This window comes from Carlito syrichta, unplaced genomic scaffold (genome assembly GCF_000164805.1).
Source record: "Carlito syrichta isolate Samal-C Ts95f unplaced genomic scaffold, Tarsius_syrichta-2.0.1 Scaffold306948, whole genome shotgun sequence".
Taxonomy (NCBI): Eukaryota; Metazoa; Chordata; class Mammalia; order Primates; family Tarsiidae; genus Carlito; species Carlito syrichta.
This window is the reverse complement of record NW_007251044.1, coordinates 210,355-232,660: the sequence shown is the minus strand read 5'-3', so window position 1 is coordinate 232,660 and position 22,306 is coordinate 210,355.

The window sequence follows — 22,306 nt, the reverse complement described above, 5'->3', positions numbered from 1 at the left end:
TATATAATTTCACTCACACATCAGGAAAATAGAGAGATCTCAAGTAAACAGTCTAATGTCATACCTAAGGGAACTCTAAAGACAAGAACAATCCAATTCAGAAACTAGTAGAAGGATAGATATTATCAAAATGAAATCAAAGCTAAATGAAAAAGAGACAAAGAAAAATCATACATAGAATCAACAAGTTGAAAAGCTGGTTTTTAAAAGGATAAATAAGATTGACAGATTCTGAGTCAGATTAATGAGAGAGAGAGAGAGAGAAATGTGAGTAAACACAGTTCAAAATGGAATATATAATGTTACAACTGACCCCCAAAACACAAAATATTACCAGAGATTACTAAAAAAATATGTATTCGGGTAAGCTACAGAATCTAGAGAAAAATGGATAAATTTTGGGTAACACACAATCTCCCAAGATTGAAACAGGAAAAAAATTGAAACCCTAAACAGACCAATAAAAAGCCAAGAAATTAAGAAATTGATCCAGTAATAAGAAACCTCCCTGAAAAAATAAATAAATAAAGGTCCTGGGCCACATGGCTTCTAAGCTGAATTCTACCAGATATACAAGAAATAGCGGATACCAACTCTACTGAAAGTTTTCCAAGCAATCAAAAAGGAAGGAATCATCCATAGCTCATTCTATGAAACCAATATCATCCTCATACCCCTAAATGGCAAAGACTCACAAAGCACAAAAACTACAGAGCAATTTCCCTGATGAGCATAGATACAAAAACTCTCAACAAGATGCTAGCAAATCACATCCAACAGCACATAACAAGCATCATTCATCATTACCAGGTGGGATACAAACCTAGCTCAACATATATAAATCAATAGATGTAATCCACGACATAGAGATGTAAAACCAAGAACCACATGATTATCTCAATAGACACAAAGCATTTGATAAAATCCAACATTCCTTCTTGATAAAAACGCTCAAATATTTAGGCATTGAAGGAACATTCCTCAAAATAATAAAGTCATCTATGATAAATCTGCAGCCAACATCATGCTTACTACAAGGCTACAATGACCAAAACAGCATGATACAAAAATACACATATAGACCAATGGAACAGTATAGAGAACCAGGAAACAAATTCTTATATTTTAAACCAACTTATCTTTGACAAAGCCAACCAAAACAAATATCAGGAAAAGGAAGTCCTATTTAGCAAATTGTGCAGGGAAAACTAACTAACCACATAAGAAGAATGAAACTAGACCCCTACCTATAATTATATACAAAAAATAACTCAAATGGATCAATAACTTAAATTTTAAACCTAAAGCTCTAAGAATCTAAGAAAAAAGGAATGCCCCCCTGGACATCAGCCTAGGTAATGAATTCAGGACCAGGTCCTCTAAAGCAAATACAGCAAAAACTAAAATTGACAGATGGGGACCTATCAAGTTAAAAAGCTTCTTCACAGCTAAAGAAATCATCAACAGAGTAAAGAGATAACCCACAGAATAGAAGAAAATATTCATAAATTATGCATCCAACAAAGAACTAACATTTACAATCTATAAGAAACTCAAACGAGTTGACAGAAAAAAACAAATAACCCCATTAAAAAGTAGGAAAAGGACATGAACAGACACTTCTCCAAGGAAGACATGCAAACAGCCAACAAACATATTTTAAAATGTTCAGCATCATTAAACATCAGAGAAATGCAAATCACAAATTACAATGAGATACCGTCTTGCACCAGTTAGGATAGCTATTATTAAAAAGTCAAAAAGCAACAGGTGTTAGTGAGACTGTGGAGAAAAGGAATTGCTCATACACTGTAGGTGGTACTGTAAACTAGTCCAGTCTTTGTTGGATAGCAGTTTGGAGACTTCTCAAATAACTAAAAATAGAGCTACCATACAATCCAGAAATCCCACTTCTAGGAATATACCCAAGGGAACACAAATTGTTCCAACAAAAAGACACTCACACTTGTATGTTTATTGTGGTACTATTCACGATAGTAAAAACATGGAACCAACCCAAATGCCTGTCAAAGGTGGATTGGTAAAGAAAATGTGGTACATGTGTACTATGGAATACTAATGCAGTCATAAAGAAGAACAAAATCGTGTCTTTTGCAGCAAGATGGATGTAGTTAGAGACCATCATTCTAATAAACTATCACAGACACAAAAAATACTGTGGGCACTAAACGATGGGCACACATGGGCACAAAGCGGAGAACAACAGACACTGGACACGGTTAAAAGAAGGAGAGAGAGAGAGAGAGAAAGAATAAGGGCTAAAAAACCAGTCATTGGGTACCATGCCCACTACAGTGGGGAGAGCTCTTCAGAAGCCCAAATCTCACCTTCATGCAATGTACTCATGTAACAAATCCTCACGTGTACCCTGTGATTTTAAAATAAAAAATAAATTATATTATGTAACATGCTATCATATATTATTTAAATATGTAAATAATATTTATATTTATTTAAAGGTTAGTTATTAATACCATTTAAATAATATTATATGTAATGTCATATATTGTTTAAGTATATTATACATTTTATTAAATATATGCAATACAGATTATATATAGAATACCCATAATATAAATATATCACACATAATATTTATTTAAATATTATGAGATATTATATATTTGCTGAATGATTCTAAGATAACATAGCTATGCAAAACTAACTTGCTTACTAATCACAATTTGTTTTCACTTTTTGTCTTTTCCCTATTGCTGCTCTCATCAGCAAGGACCAGTCTTTGTAGAACAAATTTGTCCCGAAATCTAAGTGACAAAATCATGTCTGCAGGACTGATATACTCTTATTTGTGTAAATGAGCTCACAGCACAGAGCTTTAATTCAATTATCTGTTCGAGTACTCTTACATGCATCAATTAAAATTTTCCTTCTGGGTTAATGGTGTTCGTTGCTGGGTGCCAAGAATTATTTTTGCATCCCTAGATACCAATTATTATTTTAAATCTAATAATCTGTAATAGGGATTTTGGACATGAGTGTCTCAAGAAAACTCTCTAGTTCTAAAGCTCTTTCTTTAAGTCATAGTATTCTTGAATGATTTCATACACACACACACACACACACACACACACACACACACACACACACACACACACACACCCCACATGTGAAGACCAGATATCTAAGTCATGTCTGCTTTTCTTAGTTAAGCAGGGGAGTAAAATTATGATAACTGCTTGTTTATTTTCCACATTGGCGATTCTGGTGTAGTTTATCCTGAAGAAACAAATTGCATCAGAATACAACAAAAATCCTTCATCTTCCCTGCCCTTAACATGATTGAGAACTGCCAACCAATTTCCCGTGCTTCCCAGAGGGTACAGGCCTGTGATGGTGGGGTAAGGGGACAGGAAGAGTGATTCCACAGTCAATCCTTGAGCTCCTGAGCTGCTGCTATTGGAGAGAGCACCAGCAATTTCCTTTTCTGCTCTTGCAGCAATACTGCTCAGGATGACACTGATACTAGCTACAGTCTGTACTCATTTGAACAGAAAACATGGCAGATTGATAGGGTATAGGTATAGGTATAGGTATAAGTATAGGTATAAGCATAAGTGGTATAGGCATAGGCATAGGTACAGGTATAGGTATGTATAAACCACCCTTCACAAATCAAGTGTTTCATCTCTTATGTGTGTCCAGGAGGGTAAAGAGAACAAATCTCATCTTATTACTGGAAATAAATATTTTACAAACTCACAATAAAATTTATGAGAAGTAAGGCATTACGATGCCATGGAGGGAAGTCTCCCTTTCTTTGGAACCAATTCAATCAATATGGTATGACAGAAATAACATAAATTCTATTTCCCACTCTGTCTGTCAACCATGAAATCCTGTGACTTTAAGCAAGGGATGGTGAACAGCATTTGTGATGGCCTATGTACACCGGGCAAGCTATGAGGTAAATATTATTCATGTTCCCTGGAGTGATAAGTTATGGTTCAAAAGGATTCATTCACTTACCTAAAGTCATGCAGCTAGGGAGTGGTTTACAAAAGATAACTCAAAGTCATTTTTTTCATCCACCTTCAAGCCGTGAGGGTTTTTTCAGTGCAACACACTGCCTTACTTAACGTCCCTGGGCTTTTATCTTCTCACCAAAGTATTTTCTCATCTCAAAAGTTCTATGTAAAGAAGACACAACATCATAAATTCTCAGTAAGCATTAGTACTTTTTACAGAAAATAGAGATTTACATTATTTAAAAACAAATCCTCATTACTCCTCTGAATAAACTATAAATATTCCCTAATTTCATATGTTTTATTTTATCTTAGATGCAAAAGTATACACATGGTAAAATGCAAGTCAATTCTATCATATACTAAGTTTACACAGAACAGAACCAAGATGATAAATTCTCTTCTTGGAACTAGTGCTTTCTCTGGTTGGGATATCCCTTCAAAACATTGTTAACAATCATAGGGGAATGGAATAGAATTTGGAAAGTCACTCACACTTAAAGAAAATGCATTATCAAATCTGTGAGAACTTTCTTCGGTCAAAATGGCAGTTGCTTTCCTCTTTCTCTTTTACCTTATCTTCCTGCCATCGTGTAATCCATTGTATTAGAAATATAATGAGAATAAAAAGCTTCTGTTCACTGTAGCATTTAAAATTTTACTCTTCTCTTATTCATGTAATTTGCTTCATGTAAAAATTCTGTAATTATTTAAAAGTTTTATTTTTGGATAATTTATTTTTATAATATTTAAAGTTAGACTGAGTACATATAAACCACCCTTCACAAATCAAATTATACTATAAATGAAAAGGGAAAACAACTGATGAACCTTTGGAGGAGTCTGATGAAGGTAGGGAATACAATTATATGATACTGCAGTGCCTCTTCCAGATAACCAAGCAAGATAATTTGACAAACATGATGAACTCATTATTACTTTTTACTCTTAATGAAGTAGATGAAGAGCTCACACTAAGAACCAGAGAAGTGTCAGTTCAGACTTTCTTATTAATTTGTGCTTGCATTATTAATATTATCTTCAACCAAGGATTTTCCGGCAACAATATTTTTTAAGCCACATGTCATTTTTGTGAAGGCTAATTTAGTTTAGCCAGAATAATATAATCTATAAACTCATATAATCCAGCCCAGACATACTGCCAAAGGCCATCACATGCTAAAAACAACCTATTGAGGGTGCCAAAGTCAAGATACCCACAACCCTTGGAACAACCACAAATAACCTGTGCCTCTGACCTTTTGACATGGAACCTATGTCAGTATCAACCCACATATTAGATACAATAAAACTGAATGAGTTTCTTATATTTAGAAAAATATATATATTAATATTTTCTTCTTGCTTCCCAGTGGAAAGTTTAACTCATTGACCCTCTTTGAAGATCACTAATTTGCCATATGATTAGATAAAAGAGCATAAATAGAACCATACCCAATAAAATCATACTCAATAAAACCAGAGACAACTCTCCATTTCAAAATTCCTTAGTTATTTAGAATAAGTTAGACGTAATTTCTTGCTTTGCATCTTGCCTCCCTTTCCTTGTCATCAGTAGTCATTAAAGGATATCACCAGTAGATACAGCTTTTCTTGAATCCTCAATCAATTGTGATGGGAAAGAATTGCATTAAAACCACACTGCCATTGGTGAGTTGTTGTCTAGAATGTGTTGCTTGTGCATCTGGACTGCACTCAGCTATGATCTTTAGTCATCTGCATCCCAGGCTCATTCACATACCTGACTAAGGTCACTGAGAGTGTGTAGACTTTCACATGCCTTGCATCCTGCTGTACTGCAGCATCAGCTTAGCAATACCTTTATCTGAGGTTCAGCTTACTTTCCACCTCCCCTCTTAAGTACAGCTGGAGTGAAACCACACCTCTGGGACATTAATGTGTCTGCAAAGTTCTGGTTTTCACCTTCAGTGCTGCTTCGTGCATACACTCATTCAATGAATGTGTACCAGTACCATGACATCATCAACATGGTTGACTAGAGGTGCCCAATACTTGTCTCCTTCATAAAATAAGGACCAAAACAACAAATTAATAGCTGAACTGAGGGAAAATAGATGCTCATGGCCCTTGAGCCCAGTGTGGTTTCCAGGAGCAGCATTGCCCTAATAAAGGAGCTCATGCTGGACCCCCTTGAGACCCAAGATATTATGGCATGGTGCCATTTTGAGAACAGAGCAACTTTTGGATATTCCTTCCCTGGAACCCAATATTTCTGCATTTCCGCATTCCTGAGACCTGCTGTCATCCCACCACACCCACACAAAAGGGTGCAATGTCACGATCCCAGGTAGACCCAGCAACACAGCTGTGACAGCACCTCAGCCCATGCAGTGTCCTCCACCCCAAGGAACAGGTGATCCAACACAGTGCAGAGGCCGCCCCAAGACCAGCGTAACCAAGGTGTATGCTCCCCAGGGCCTGACAGCTGCCAACCTGGCACCCACTACTGGAAGTTGGCAACCTTTCCCCTCCACCACTGGAGCCACTGCACACAATATTGCCCTCCCTAAAAACTGGGGACCAGCCTGCTCAGCTCCCATTACCAACAGTGACCCCACACCCATGACAAATAGAACTGCCACACCTAGCACTGCCCTCACCCCAGTGCTTGAGTAGTTGTCCACCCAGCAGGCCTCATCCCCAGGCAAACCAAATCACTATCTCCACAAACATCTGCAGTCAAGGCCACCGAGGCACTTACAGATAACACTGATATTAATTACAGGCAGAAAAATCACACAAGGACTATAGTACAATGCCCTCCCAGAACAAAGACAAAGCACCCTGCCAGCAGACACTATAGGACACACCTACAGGAAAAAGTCTTTCATTACAAAAGCTACTCCATAATATTGAAAATGGTTACTTTTCCACCAGATGTGCAGAAATCAATGTAGGGACACAAGAAACATAAAAATGCAAAGAAACATGACACTGCCAAAGGAAAGCAATTTTTCAGTAACAGATCCCAAATCAAAGAAAATACATTAAATGCCTCAAAAAAGGAATTCAAAATAACAATCTTAAGAAAACTCAGCAAGATGCAAGAGAATACAGATAAAACATTCAACAAAATCAGAAAAAAAATCATGATTGAAATGAGAAATCTAGGCCGGTCGTGGTGGCTCATGTCTATAATCTCAGCACTGTGGGAGGCCAAGGTGAGAGGATTGCCTGAGCCCATGGGTTCAAGACCAACCTGGACAACTTGGCTAGACCTCATCTCTACAATAGACCAAAAAAAGTAGCTGGGCATGGTGGTACTTGCCTGTGGTTCCAGCTACTTGGAAGGCTGAGGTAGAAGGTTCACCTGAGTCCAGCAGATTGAGGGTCCAGTGGCCATGAGCATGCCACTGCACTTCAGTCTGGGCAACAATGTGAGACTCCAACTCAAAAAAAAAAGAAGAAAGAAATGAGAAATTCAACAAAGATAGATATCATTTTTTAAAAAATAAAAATTTTAAAGCTGAAGAATTCCATGAGTGAAATAAAAAATGCCATTTATAACTTTGACAATAGATTAGATCGAGCAGAAAAAACAATTCCTAAACCTGAGGACAGGCCTTTTGAAATAATCCAGTCAGAAAAAATAATAATAATAAATGAGAATGACAAATCATATAGAATTTATGGGACACAATTAAGTGAACAAATATCTGTATTGCAGGATTTCTAGAAAGAGAAGATATGGGAAATGGCATAGAAATTCTACTTAAAGAAAAAAAATCAATGATAACTTTTTAAGTCTTAAGAGAGATATGAACTTTGAGATCCAGGAGACTCAATAGTTGCCTAATAGGTTTAGCCCAAAAAGTTATCTCCAGGATACATTATAATCAGGCAGCCAAAAATCAAACAAAATAATTCTAAAAACATCAAGAAGAGTCACATGTAAGATAATTTCCATTAGACTAACAATAGATTTCTCAGCAGACACCTTAAAGGCCAGGATAGAATGAGATAATATATTCAAAGTGCTAAAAGAAAAAAATTTTTTCAATAAATTAATCTTTCAGAAATGAAGCAGAATAAAGTCTTTCACAGACAAAAAAAACTGAAAGAATTCATCACCATTAGACTGGTCCCAGAAAAAATGCTTAAAGAAGTATTACATCTGGAAACAAAAAGAAACTACCATCCTGAAAATATGTGGAGGCGTAAAACTCACTGGTAAGCAACACAGTAAAGGAAGAAAGCAAATTTTATCACTACAGAAAACCATCACACCACACAAATAAACAATAAAGGAGGAAGAAAGAAACAAAGGACCTACAAAACAACTAACAAAATGACAGTAGTAAGCCCTCCCCTATCAATAATAACATTCCATAGAAACAGTAAATTCCACAATTAAAACATATAGGCTGGCTGAGGGAATAAAAAGCAAGACCCAAGTAGAGGCTGCCGACAAGAAATTTACTTCATCTATAAAGATATGGAGACTGAAATGAAGGAATGGAAAAAGACATTACATGCAAACAAAAACCATAAATGAGCAAGAGTAGCTATACTTAAAGTCAATAAAATAGACTTTAGGTATTTTAAAAAAACATTTAAAAAGAGACAGAAAAGGTCCCAGAAGAACTCAAATCACTCTATAAAAAAGATACCAGGGCAACCCCTTCAGGTCCCCTCCCACTGTGGGAGTTTTCTGTCCTCTCAGTAAATTCTGCTTTCTCAACAACAACAACAGAAAGATACCTGCACACATATGTTTATCGCAGCATTGTTCACAGTAGCAAGAACATGGAACCAACCATGCTGCCCATCAAAAGAGGACTGGATTTTAAAAAATGTGATACATAAACACAATGGAATATTATGCAGCCATAAAGAAGAACAAAATCATGAACGCCACAGCAACCTGGATGGACTTAGAGTCTATAATATTGAGTGATCTTTCACAGAAACAAAGAATTGAGTATCACATGTTCTCACTCATAAGCAGACCTTGAACAATTATCGTAATACTACAAGAAAATTATTGCAGGAGCAGGAAACTGTCAGGAGGGGGCGGAGGAAGCAGGTTTGGCAGTAGTGGGAATCTGCCTGGAGAAGAGGGGGCATACCTCATTAGCAAGGGTACCTGCATAATGAACATTTGTATACCTAACCCTGAATTGTACCCCATATTTTTAAAATAAATTAAAAAATTAAAAGAGAAAAAAAAGAAATGATAAAGCGATCAATTCAGCAAGAGGATATAAAAATTGTAAATGTATATCTTCCCAACACCAAAGCACCCATATATAGAGAGACAGAAAATAGTATTCGATGTAAAGAAAGAGATAGACCACAATACAATAATAGTTGGAAACTTCAAAACCCCACTCTTAGCACTGGACAGATTATCTAGACAGAAAATCAAAAAAGAAATATAAAATTTAAATTGGTATTATAGATGAAATAGGCAACTGATGTTTACAGAATATTTTATCCAACAGTTGCAGAATATAAATTCATCTCCTCAGCACCTAGAATATTCCCCAGAACAGACCATATGTTAAACTACAAACATGTCTTACCAAATTTTTAAAAATAAAAATCATATCAAGTATCTTTTTTTACCACAATAATGTAAAACTAGAAATCAATAACAAAAGGAACTTTGGAAAGTGTGAAAAGCACAGAAATTAAGCAACATGCTCTTGAACATCCAATGGTATGATGAAAAAAATTAAAATGGAATTTTCAAAAAATTTATTGAAACAAATAGAAATAGAAACACAACATGCCAAGATATCTGAGATACAGCAAAAACAGTTAAACTAAAAGGAAAGTTTATAGCAACAAATACCTATATCACAAAATTTAACAAGTAAATAAACAACCTACTGATACACACCAAGAAACTAGAAAAGCAAGAACAAATCAGACCAAAATTAGTAGAGGGAAAAAAATCAGAAAAATCAGGGCAAAAATTAACAGCATAGAGACTGGAAAAAATACAAAATGATCAATAAAATGAAAAGTTGATTTTTGAAAAAAATAAAATTGACAAACCATTAGCTGAACTAAGAAAACAAGAGAGAAAACCCAAATGAAATTAGAAGTGAAAAAGAGAAATTGCAACTGATACAACAGGAATACAAAGGATCATTAGAGACTACTGTAAAAAACATATATGCCAACAAATTGGAAAATCTAGGAGAAATGGATGAATTCCTGGACATATGCAACCTACCAAGATATATTTGTTTTTAGTAGTTTTTTTAAAAAAGATGTGGGGTACAATTCAGGATTAGGCATACTAGTGGTCATTGTACAGGTGAAGTTTAGGCCTCCCTTTAGTCCCCACTTTGCCTTGTTTGAGATCAGATACCCTTATTAATGGTATGCGCTCTCCCCACCCACCCCTGGTAGTTTCCCACTACTGCCAATCCCTTTTAATTTTCATTTATTAATTTTTCTTCCCCCATCATTGTTATATCTTAAAAAATATTCAGTTTACAGAAAAATTGCAAGCATAATACAAGGAATATTTGTGTGTTTATCACCACAGTTCAACAGCTGTTATCATTTTGCCACATTTGCTTCTCTATGATGTGTGTATGTATGCATATATATATACAAATATACATTCACATATACCTGTGCACCTGTGTGCACACATATATACACACATACATATATGCATTGCACATGTATATACACAGCTATATCATATACTTGCATATGTAAACCCATACATAAGTAATAAATTTTTTTTACTATATTATAGAGATGTGGAGTACAAGTCAAGATTGGTACGTAAATAATCTATGTGTAGGTATCTAAATGGATCAAAGATCTAAAAATAAAACTTTAAATTATAAGTATCCTAGAAGAAAATGCAGGAAACACTCTTATGCACATTGCAGTAGGTAAACAATTCTTGTTCAAATCCCCAAAAGCGAACGTAGTAAAAGATAAGGTAGACAAGTGGGACCTCATCAAACTGAAAAGCTTTTGCACAGCAAAAGAAACCATCAACTGACCAGGGAGACAACCCACAGAATAAGAAAAAAAATATTAGCTAATTGAAGATTGATTATAAAGAAATAAAACATCTGAACAGACCAATAACAAGTGATGAAGTTTAATCATTTAAAAAAAGTCTCCCATCAAAGAAAAGTGCAGGACCTTATGGCTTCTCTGCTAAATTCTACCAACCATGTAAAGAACCGGCCAGACTCGGTGGCTCAGCCTGTAATCCCGCACTTTGGGAGGCCGAGGCGAATGGATATCCTGAGCCCGCGGGTTCGAGACCCGCCTGGGCACCTTGGTGAGACTTCATCTCTACAATAAAAATCAAAAAATTAACCGGGCTTGGTAGCGCGCACCTGTAGTTCCAGCTACTTGGAAGGCTGAGGCGGAAGGATCGCCGGAGCCCAGCAGGTCGAGCCTGCGGTGACCGGAAGTGGCCACTGCACTCCAGTCTGGGCGACAGAGTGAGACTCTAACTCAAAAAAAAAAAAAAACTAATACCAATTCTTCTCAAACTATTTTTAAAAATCGAAAAGGAGAGAATTCTTTCAAACTCACTGTACAATTCCAGCATTATCCTTATGTAAAAACCAGACAACGACACAACACAAAAAAGAAAACTACAGGACAATATCCCTGATGAACATAGATTCAAAAATTCTCAGCCAAATACTAGCAATTTAATTCAACAGAACATCAAAATGTTTATGCATCATGAGCATATCATGAGCAAAAAATGACCTTTGAACTAAATGGAAAGCCTAGCAGTAAGCATAGTGTCTGACACATTTAGAAGTTCAGTAATAATATAATAAAGTCTATGTTATGAACAAAAAGCAATAGATAAATCAAAATGCTAGATCATTCACATGTTAGCATAAAGAAGTAGTAGACCCTTGCTTGAGCACAGAATTTTATGTGAAAACAAAATATGTGAACATGGGTGCACTGGGAGGAATTACCATTAAAAAAGAGGACTAAAAAGGGGGGAACATTAAAAACACAGTGTTCATATGTATCCTTGCTGTGATACAGTTGTTACAGCATTCAGCAGTCATGAGAGCCTGCCTTGAATATCTGCCTGCATCCCAGCAGTTTGTTTCTCTGAATATCTTTTTTTTTTTTTTTTTGAGTTGTGGTCTCACTCTGTCCCCCAGGCTGGAGTGCAGTGGCATGCTCACGGCCACCGCAGCCTCGACCTGCTGGGCTTGAATGATCCTTCAGTCTTCCAAGTAGCTGAAACTATAGGCGTGTGCTACCATGCCCTACTTTTTAAAAAAATCTATTGTGTTGCCCAGGCTGGTCTCAAACCTCTGGGCTCAGTCAATCCTCTCGCCTCAGCCTCCCAAAGTGCTGGGATTACAGACTGAGCCACCGTGCCCGGACTGAATATTATTTTATAGACCTCTTCTTATACCTCAAAGGTTCACAGAGGCCTAACCCTTATATGCTCAAGGTAGTGTATTTTCTCTATCTTTTTTATCTATCTGTAGGCTCCAACTGGCTAGTGCAGGCACAGTTGGCTTGGGCAATGCAGAAGTTGCCCCCATTGGTGTGTACTTGTATGTCTGTACCAACCCATTGATTAAAAGCCTCAGTCAGTGGATTAGCAAAATTTTCCCCTTTCTGATTTACAGAGGAAAATCAGCATCATTCTATGCATACAAACATATGTTTATGCACACATGTATATGTACACATGTGCATAAATACAAATATGATTGAGTATAACTTAATTTTTAATACATAAATAAAAGAGAATCTATAGAGATTATTATAAGGTTTTGTGTTCTAAAACTTTATAGTAGGTAGATATTTCTATTTCCAAGAGTCTGGTAGACTGAACTAACATGAGCAACCACTCACCTCTTCAACAAAATATAGCAATAATAATAAGTAGAGTGAATTCAAATAAGGATCAGATATAAAGATGGAACTTAAAGCTGGAGCAATACATTTGTGGTTTGTTGGCCAAGATGATTAGAGGAGATATCAGGCTTTAAAGATCCTATAGACCAGGGCCTGGAGTTTTACAAATAAAGTGCAATTACCGCACGACATGGGAATCTCAAATTATGACCTCAGCATAAATCCAAAATCTCAAGAAAGCTTCCCTCTAAGTAAAACAGTGATTCAAATAATTTTGACCCATGTGCTAACAAGGCATCAAAGAGGACTTATCTTTCCCTAAGAGTCTGAATGATTGGCTTCCATGAGAAATAGAAATACCAGGCACATGACACACATGGATATGGAGTCCAAACTTACACTATGTGCATGTTTACAAATTCCTAAGGAAAAAAATTTTAAACTATAAAATTGCTTTTTATTAGAGTATTTAGTTAAAGCAGGTGTAAAACTACTTTTCTATAATTCAGGTTGCTCAAGACTCTCACAAAAAAGAAAATTATCACTGAAGATAAGATCAAATACAAAATGAAAAATCATACACATGAAAATTATACAAGATAAGACAATTTCAACAGTCACACACACACAAAAAAACCCAGAGTGAATATTCTCCACATATTGAAGGTAACAGAGCAATCTAATGCAAGGAAATGGGTCAATCTTATAAAAAAGAACAATATCAAAGAATATATAAAGTCAATTGTATATTATTAAAGAGAGAAAATAAAAACATGAATTATAAAAAAAGGACCATTAAAAAAACAAATAAAAAGAATTTTTATTGACTATATGAAAAATATAGTCAAAGAAATAAGACTAAATGCAACTGAAAAAGGAATTGGAGGACTGGAAGATATATCAGAGGAGATTATATAGAATGCATTACATAAAAATAAAGTAATGGAAACTACTTTAAAAAATATATTAGGGCATATATTAACGTAAGTAAAATATATGACAGAAGTTTCAGAAAGAAGAAATAGGAAAAAATGGCAGACTGTAACATTCAAAAAAATAAATGGTAAAATTTTTCAGAATTAGTGGCTGATAGAAATTCTCATGGAAGAATTCTGAGCAAAACAAGTTTTAAAACAAATTCTGCATACATATGTTATTGTGATACGGAATAACACTAAAGGCAAAGAAAAAATATTTTAAAACACTCACTTGGGGTATGAGAACATTATTTTCAAAGGAACAATAATTAAATTGATTAGAAAGCTAAGGAAAGCAACTCTATAGAAATTCTATATCCAACTATACTATAATTTAAGAGGGCAAAATAAAACCTTTTCATTTGTTTGTTGTTTTTTCTTTTTTCTTATCTCTTTATTTCAATAGCTTTAGGGGGTACAAATAGTTTTTGGTTATATGGATGCATTGTATAGTGGCAAAGAAGTCTGGACTTTAAGTGTACCTACCACCCCCAACTGTGCACATTGTACTCAGTAGTTGATTTTTCATCCTTCCACCCCTTCCAACTCTGTCCCTCCTGAATCTCCAATGTCCATTATACTACTCTCTATGTCTTTGCTGATCCTTAGTTTAACTCTCATTTATAAGTGTTGTTACCATGGAGCAGTTAGCTGTCATTTTCATGGTTACTCCTTTGTAATTGATTTGCCATTGTTATCAGACTGTTTTGTTTTGTTTTTTAGATTGGAAAATACAGTTTATTTAGAAATTAAATTGGAGAGAGAGAGAGAGAGGAGATTCGCCTCCCCAAAGTAGAATAGGGGGTCAGGTTGTTTTCAAGATCTTACCTTTGTCTTCTGTGCTATGCAGATTACTACTATATTAGGTATGGATTTCTTTTTATGTATCATATCTGGAGTGCTTTACTTACTGGATTTGAGAATCCATAATTTTTTTGGTTCTATAAAGTTTGTGGAATTGCTATTATCTTAAATATTGCCTCTCTTCCATTCTCTTTGTTTTTTTCTCCTGGGATTTCAATTACATATATGTTAGACCAATGTTTCCCAACATTTTGTCATCAGGGACTGTTTTGCAGATGACAATTTTTCCATGGATGGATAGGGAGCTCATAGACATTAGATTCCCATAAGGAGCATGCAACCTAGATTCCTTTCATGTGTAGTTCACAATAGGGTTTGCACTCTTATGAGAATCTAATGCTGTTATTGATCTAACAGAATGCAGTGCTCCACTCCACTGCTGCTCACCTCCTGCTGTGCGGCCCATTCCTAACAGGTCATGGACAGGTACCAGTTCACAACTGAGGGATTAAGGACTTCTATATTAGAGTGTCTCTTTATATTCGCAATGCCTGTTAACGTCTCTTTTATATTTTCTTCTTCTTGATTTTGCTTTGCTATATTCTGACAAATCTTTGGAAATATCTTCTAGCTCACTAATAAATTTTTAAATTGAGTCTAAACTGCTGTTTAGCCAGCCCATCAAGTTTATTTTCATATTTTTCACTATTTCCCCTTAAAACTTGTTTCTTCTTTCCTAAAAGTTTGTTATTGAATGCTTATATTTGTAATCACACTTTATAAGTGGAATAAAAATATCTTGCTTGTAATTATGTCACATCCTTGGGGGTCCCTAGGGTTCAAAATATATTGCCTCATGTTTCAGTTGGTTTTTACTCATAATGGCTTCTCTTGTATTTACTACTTTTCATAGTGGCAAAATATGTATAACAAAATTTATCATTTTAGCAAATTTAAATGTATAATTCAGTAACAAAGTATATTCACTTTGTTGTGCAACAATTGCTACTATCTAGATCCAGAATTTTTTCATTATCCCAAGCTGAAACTCTGTACCATTAAACAAGTCCCATTTCCCCCACTCTCCCTAAGCCTCTGTTAATCCCCATTATATATTCTGTCTTTACAAATTTAACTATTTAAGTACCTCATGTAAGTGTGATCAAACAATATTTTTCTTTTTGTGTCTGACTTATTTCACTTATCATAATGGTTTCAAGGTTCATCTCTCTGAGGACTTGCTTTCAATTATTTTGAATATATACCTAGAAGAGAAATTTCTGGTAATATGACGATTCTATGTTTAACTTTTTGAGGAACAATACTTTTTAAAATGTGAACTCACTTCTTGATCTTAGTTTGTGAGTCCTGCAGACCTAACAAGTGGAAGCTCCCTTCAGGGATGATTTGCTTTTGTTCTGCTTCAACCAGTGAGCAAGAGTTGTCCTGAGGCAGGACCTCTTAAGCTCACCTAAGGGGTTTTGGCTCAGAGCAAGAGTCCCAGGCTCTGCTTTTCCACCTAGTTGTTCTTTCAAATTTTAAAATATCCTCAATAGCTTCCATACATTAGGAAAGTCTTACTTTCCTGACTCTGACAGTCCTTAATTGCCCACCACAACTTTCCCACTCTAAGTCCTCACCAGCTCCATCCCCAAAGTCCCTTAAGTCATTTGTTTGTTTGCTTGTTTTGTTGGTGGATAGATGCCATTATTCTAGGAGACCACTCCTTCCTTCTGTAAGACCACTGATGACTTAGAGATTGTGTTCTTTTCTTTTTCATCTAGTTGTTGCAGGAAGGAATTCAAAGTTCCTCATCAGTCATTCTTCAAGCACTATTTGCACTATGCTGCAAGTAATTGGCTCATAATTCTCCTTGTTCACAGCTGTTCAAGACCTTCCTGCACACTCCAAGTCAGTCAAAACTCCATACCCTGGCTTACACGTGGGCTTTCCCTTGTCTGTCTTTCTGACTTTATTACCCAACACTCTCCTTCTTTATCTGTACTGGTCTTTTTTGTTTGTATATCTGCCAAACTTCTCACCTCTGGATATTTGTTTATTGTGTGACTTTTGCTTAGAAGAGCCTCTTCCATGTGTTCTTTACATGGTCCTTTCCATTTCAGTATAAATGTTGCTAAGAAAGTCCTTCTCCCATCACCCTATTTGGCTTGTGCTTTCTTTTGATAATCTCCATACTAGCCTATTGCTAGTAGATAACTTTTGTTGCATAGAAATTTTTAATTACTCAAAGTAAATTCATAATTTTTATGGTTCATGTTTTTGTATTATTTTTTTAAATCTTTTCTTACAACATCATAAAGATTTATATGTAATTTCTTCTACTAAAATTTTAAAAGTTTTGCCCTGAAGCTTTAATTTGTCACAATTTTTAAAATATAGATATGATGTGATGTATAACTCTAATTTGATTTTTTCACACGGAAAATTGTTTGTTCTATCAATATTTATGAACTGTCTATGCTTTTACACTATTTTGTAATGTCTTTTCTGTTATATATAAGTTTCCATAAGTGCATGCATCTATGATGTCCCTGTTTTGTCCCATTGATCTTTTTTTATTTTTTCATTATTTCAATAGCTTTGGGGGTACAAATAGTTTTTGGTTACATGACTGCATTGTATATTGGTAAATAAGTCTGAGCTTCGGGTGTACCCACCACTCCCATCTGTACATATTGTACCCGATAGGGGATTTTTTTGTCCCTTCACCCCTTCCTGCCCTTCTGCTTCTGAGTCTCCAATGTCTCTATGCCTTTGCAAATTCTTTGTTTCACTCCCACTTATAAGTGAGAATATGCGGTGTTTCATTTTCTGTTCCTGTTACTTCACTTAGGATGATGTTCTTCAGTTCCATCCAAGTTGTTGCAAAAGACATTATTCCTTTTTTTTTTTTTTTCTGAGTTGGAGTCTCACTCTGTTGCCTAGACTGGAGTGCAGTGGCCGCTCCCAGCCCCCACAGCCTCGACCTGCTGGGCTCCGGTGATCCTTCCACCTCAGCCTTCCAAGTAGCCGGAATTACAGGCATGCGCTACCACGCCCGGCTGATTTTTTGATTTATTGTAGAGATGAGGTCTCGCTGCCCAGGCGGGTCTCGAACCCGCGGGCTCAGGCAATCCACTCACCTCAGTCTCCCCAAGGCGCAGGATTACAGGCTGAGTCACCGAGCCCGGCTATTCCAGTTTTGTTTTGTTTTGTTTTGTTTTGTTTTGGGTTTTTTTTTGAGTTGGAGTTTCACTCTGTCACCCAGATTGGAGGGCAGTGGCCACTCCCGGCCACTGCAGCCTCGAACTGCTGGGCTCCAGCGATCCTTCTGCCTCAGCCTTCCAAGTAGCCGGAATTACAGGCGCGCACTACCACACCCGGCTGATTTTTTTATTTATTGTAGAGATGAGGTCTCACTACCCAGGCGGGTCTCGAACCCTTGGGCTCAGGCAATCCACTCACCTCAGCCTCCCAAAGGCACGGGATTACAGGCTGAGCCACCGAGCCCAGCTTATTCCATTATTTTTTAACAGCTGAATAGTATTCCATAGTATATAGGAACAAAATTTTCATTATCCACTGATCCATTGATGAATATTTAGGTAGATTCCACATCTTTGCAATTGTGAATTGTTCTGCAATGAACATGTGAATGCAAGTGTCTTTTTTATATAACAACTTCTGTTACTTTGGGTAAAAACCTAGTTGTGAGATAGCTGGATTGAATGGTAAATCTACTTTTAGTTCTTTGAAAAATATTCATGCCGATTTCCACTTAGGTTGTACTAATTGACACTCCCACCAACAGTGTATAAGCATTTTTCTTTCATTGCATCAATGCCAGCATCTGCTGTGTATGTGTGTGTGTGTGTGTGTGTGTGTGTATTTTTTTTCTTTCATAATGGCCATCCTGATTGATGTAAGGTAGGATCTCATTGTGGTTTTAATTTGCATTTCTCTGGTGATTAGTGATGTTCAGCATTTTTTCATGTATTTTTTGGCCATCTCTTCTTTTGAGATATGTCTGTTCATGTCATTTGCCCACTTTTTAGTGGGGTCATTTGTTTTTTTCTTGCTGATTTGCTTGAGTTCTTTGTAGGTTCTAGATATAAGTCCTTTGATGTTTAGTTCGTGAATATTTTCTTCCATTATGTAGGTTGCCTATTTGCTCTGTAGGTTATTTCTTTTGCTGTGCAAAAGCTTTTGAGTTTAAATAAGTCTCACTTACTTATTTTTGTTTGTGTTGCATTTGCTTTTGGGGCTTTCACCATAAATTATTTGCCTAGGTCAATGTCCAGAAGAGTTTTTCCTAATTTTTCTTCTAGGATTTTTATAGTTTTAGATATGACATTTAAGTATTTAATCCATCTTGAGCTAATTTTAGCATATGAAACATTTTTCTGCATGGAGCTATCCAATTTTTCCATTTGTTGAATAGGTTGTCCTTTCCCAAGTGTATATTTTTGTGTGCTATGTCAAAGATCAGTTGATTGTAGCTATTTGGGTTTATTTCTGGATTCTCTATTCTGTTCCATTGGTCTATGTGTCTGCTCTTGCATGAGTACCATGCTGTTTTGGTTTACTACTGCCTTGTAATATTATATAATTTGAAGTCAGGTAATGTAATGCCTCCAGCTTTATTGCTTTTCCTTAACATTGCTTTGGCTATTCTGGCTTTTTTGTTTGTTTGTTTGTTTTGGTTGCTTGTGAATTTTAGGATTTTTTTTTTTCTAATTCTGTGAAAAATGACATTGGTAGTTTGATAGGGATTGTGTTGAATATAGATTACTTAGGGTAATATAGTCATTTTAATGATGCTGATTCTTCCAGTCCATGAGCATAGATGTTTTTGGATTTGTTTGTATCCTCTACAATTTATTTTATCAGCGTTTTGCAGTTCTCCTCGTAGAGATCTTTCAATTCCTTTGTTAAATATATTCCTAATTATTTTAGTTTTCTGGCTGCCATAGGAAATGAAATTGAGTTCTTGATTAGATTCACAGCTTGGTTGCTATTCGTGTGCTACTGATTAGTGTGTGTTGGATACCCTTTATTTCTTTCACTTGCCTAATTGCTGTGGCTAGAACTTCCAGTACTATGTTGAATACGAATGGTGAAAATGGACATCCTTGCCTTGTTCCAGTTCTGAGGGAAAATGCATTCAACGTTTCTCCATTCAGTATGATGTTGGCTGTGGGTTTGTCATATATGGCTTTTATTGTTTTGAGGAATGTTCCTTGTATGCCTATTTTGTTGTGGGATCTTATCACGATAGGATGCTGGGTTTCATTAATTCTTTTGCATCTATTGAAATTATCATATGATTTTCACTTTTAGTTCTCTTTATATGGTGGATCATCTTTATTGGCTTGCATATGTTAAACCATTCTTGTATCCCAGAAAAAAACACTTAATTGTGTTGGGTTTTTTCAATATTGCTGTTGAATTCATTTTGCTAATATTTTGATGAGGATTTTCACGTCTATTTTCATCAGGAATATTGGTCTGTAGTTTTCTTTTCTTGTGTCTTCCTGGCTTTGACAACAGGGTGATACTGGCTTCATAGAATGAGTTAGGAGGAATTCTCTCCTCTTCAATCTTATAGAATAGCTTCAATAAAATTAGTACAGATCTTCTTTAAAAGTCTTGTAGAACTCAGCTGTGAGCCCATTAGGTCCTGGATTCTTGTTGTTGTTCCTGGGAGACTTTTAAATACTGTTCAAATCTCATTACTCATTTTGGGCTGTTTGGGTTTTCTATTTCTTTTCTATTCAATGTTGTGAGGTTGTATGTTTCCAAGAATTTACCCATTTCCTCTAGATATTCTAGTCTGTTTTCATAGAGTGTTCATAATAATCTCAAATGATCTTTAGTATTGCCATTGTATCCGTTGTAATGTCTCCATTTTAATTTCTGGATGAGTTAATCTGAATTTTCTCTTTTCATTTCTTAATGAATCTAGCTAGAGTTCTATCAATTTTGCTGATATTTTCAAAGAACAAACTTTTTGTTTCATTGAACCTTTGTATTGTTTTTGTTTCGTTTTCAATTTCCTTTAGTTCGGCTCTGATCTTCATTATGCCTTTTCTCTGCTATCTTTTGATTTAGTTTGTGTTTTTCTAGTTCCTTGAGGTGTTATACTAGGTTGTCATTTTCTTTTTTTTGTATATGTTGTCAATATCTTTATTATGGGGGAAGGGGTTCGGGTCTCACTCCATTGACAGGCTGTATTGAAGCGGCATGATAACGATGCTTAGCGTCACGGCAGCGTAACCTTCTGGGTTCAGGTGATCCTTCCTCCTCAGTATCCTGGCTGAAAGCAGAACCATGAAACGTGATTCCGCCCCAAGGTCCGTGGCCCACCACAGAGTGCTGCCTGACTCCCGCTGTGCGGACCACAGATTCTGGCTCCCTGCAACTGGAACGACCTCGGAGCTGGGCCCGCCGCTGGCCGCGGAGCTGAGCCCCCTGTACCACCACGAGGGAACGTCAGTGAGGTCGCTCTTGGACATGGACCCTAAACCGTGAGTTCACAGACTCTCATTTTCTTCAATGCTCTTTTTTTATTATTAATCAATATTTTTTTTTTATGGTGTTGTGGGATAGAGTTAAGGGTTAGGTACACAAATACGTTTCATCCAGGCACCCTGTTGATAAGAGGTGTTTCCAGTGCCCAGACAGATATTTGCTGCCATTGATCCCATCTCCCCCACCCCCATAGTTTCCCACTACTGTCAGTCATTTTCTTATAGTATAACATTGGATGTTCAAGGTCCATTATATGAGTGAGAAAATGTGATACTCGGATCTTTGTTTCTGTGAGAGGTCACTCAGTATTATAGACTCTAGTTCCATCCAGGTTGCTGTAAAATTCATGATTTGGTTCTTTTTTATGGCTGCGTAGTATTCCATCGTGTATATGTACCACATTTTTTTAATCCAGTCCTCTTTTGATGGACAGCATGGTTACTTCCAGGTTCTTGCTATTGTGAACAGTGCTGCGATAAACATACGTGTGCAGGTATCTTTTTTATAGAGTGATTTGAGTTCTTCAGGGTATATTCCCAGTAGGGGGATTGCGGGGTCATATGGGAGGTCAATATTAAGGACCAGTCAGCTGTTTACAGATGGCTCAGATGTGCTGCTGAGAATGAAAGTATTCACATGCGACAGTTGGCAAAGATTTTCACATTTATTTTTTGCTTATTCATTCGTTTATCCCATTCGCGCATTCAGCATGTATTTACTGGACATTTGTTATCAGTCCAGTCTTGCCCTGGTCCAGCTGTGTTTTGTAAGATCCAGCCCCCAAGGGAGATTTGAACAACCTGGCAGAGTCGTTTGCCTGGCACGAGCTGATGGAGGCTAGCCTGGTGTATGTGTGGGAGATCTCATCCCACTGGCAGTGGGAGTTTGAAGGTGTTTTCTGCAGCTCTCACTCCTCAGGCTGAGAACCCTGAACAGAGCAGACTTCTCTTGTGTTTGGGCGGCCCTAAGACAGGACAAGCTTCCACAGCCATCCTTGTGTCCCATCTCTTACCCTGGGGGAGATGTGTCCCCTTTCTCTTGAAGGCCCAACCAGCAAGCTGGGATCTGCTTCCTCTGTGGGGGGCCTGTTTCCTAGGACTGACCTCCAGT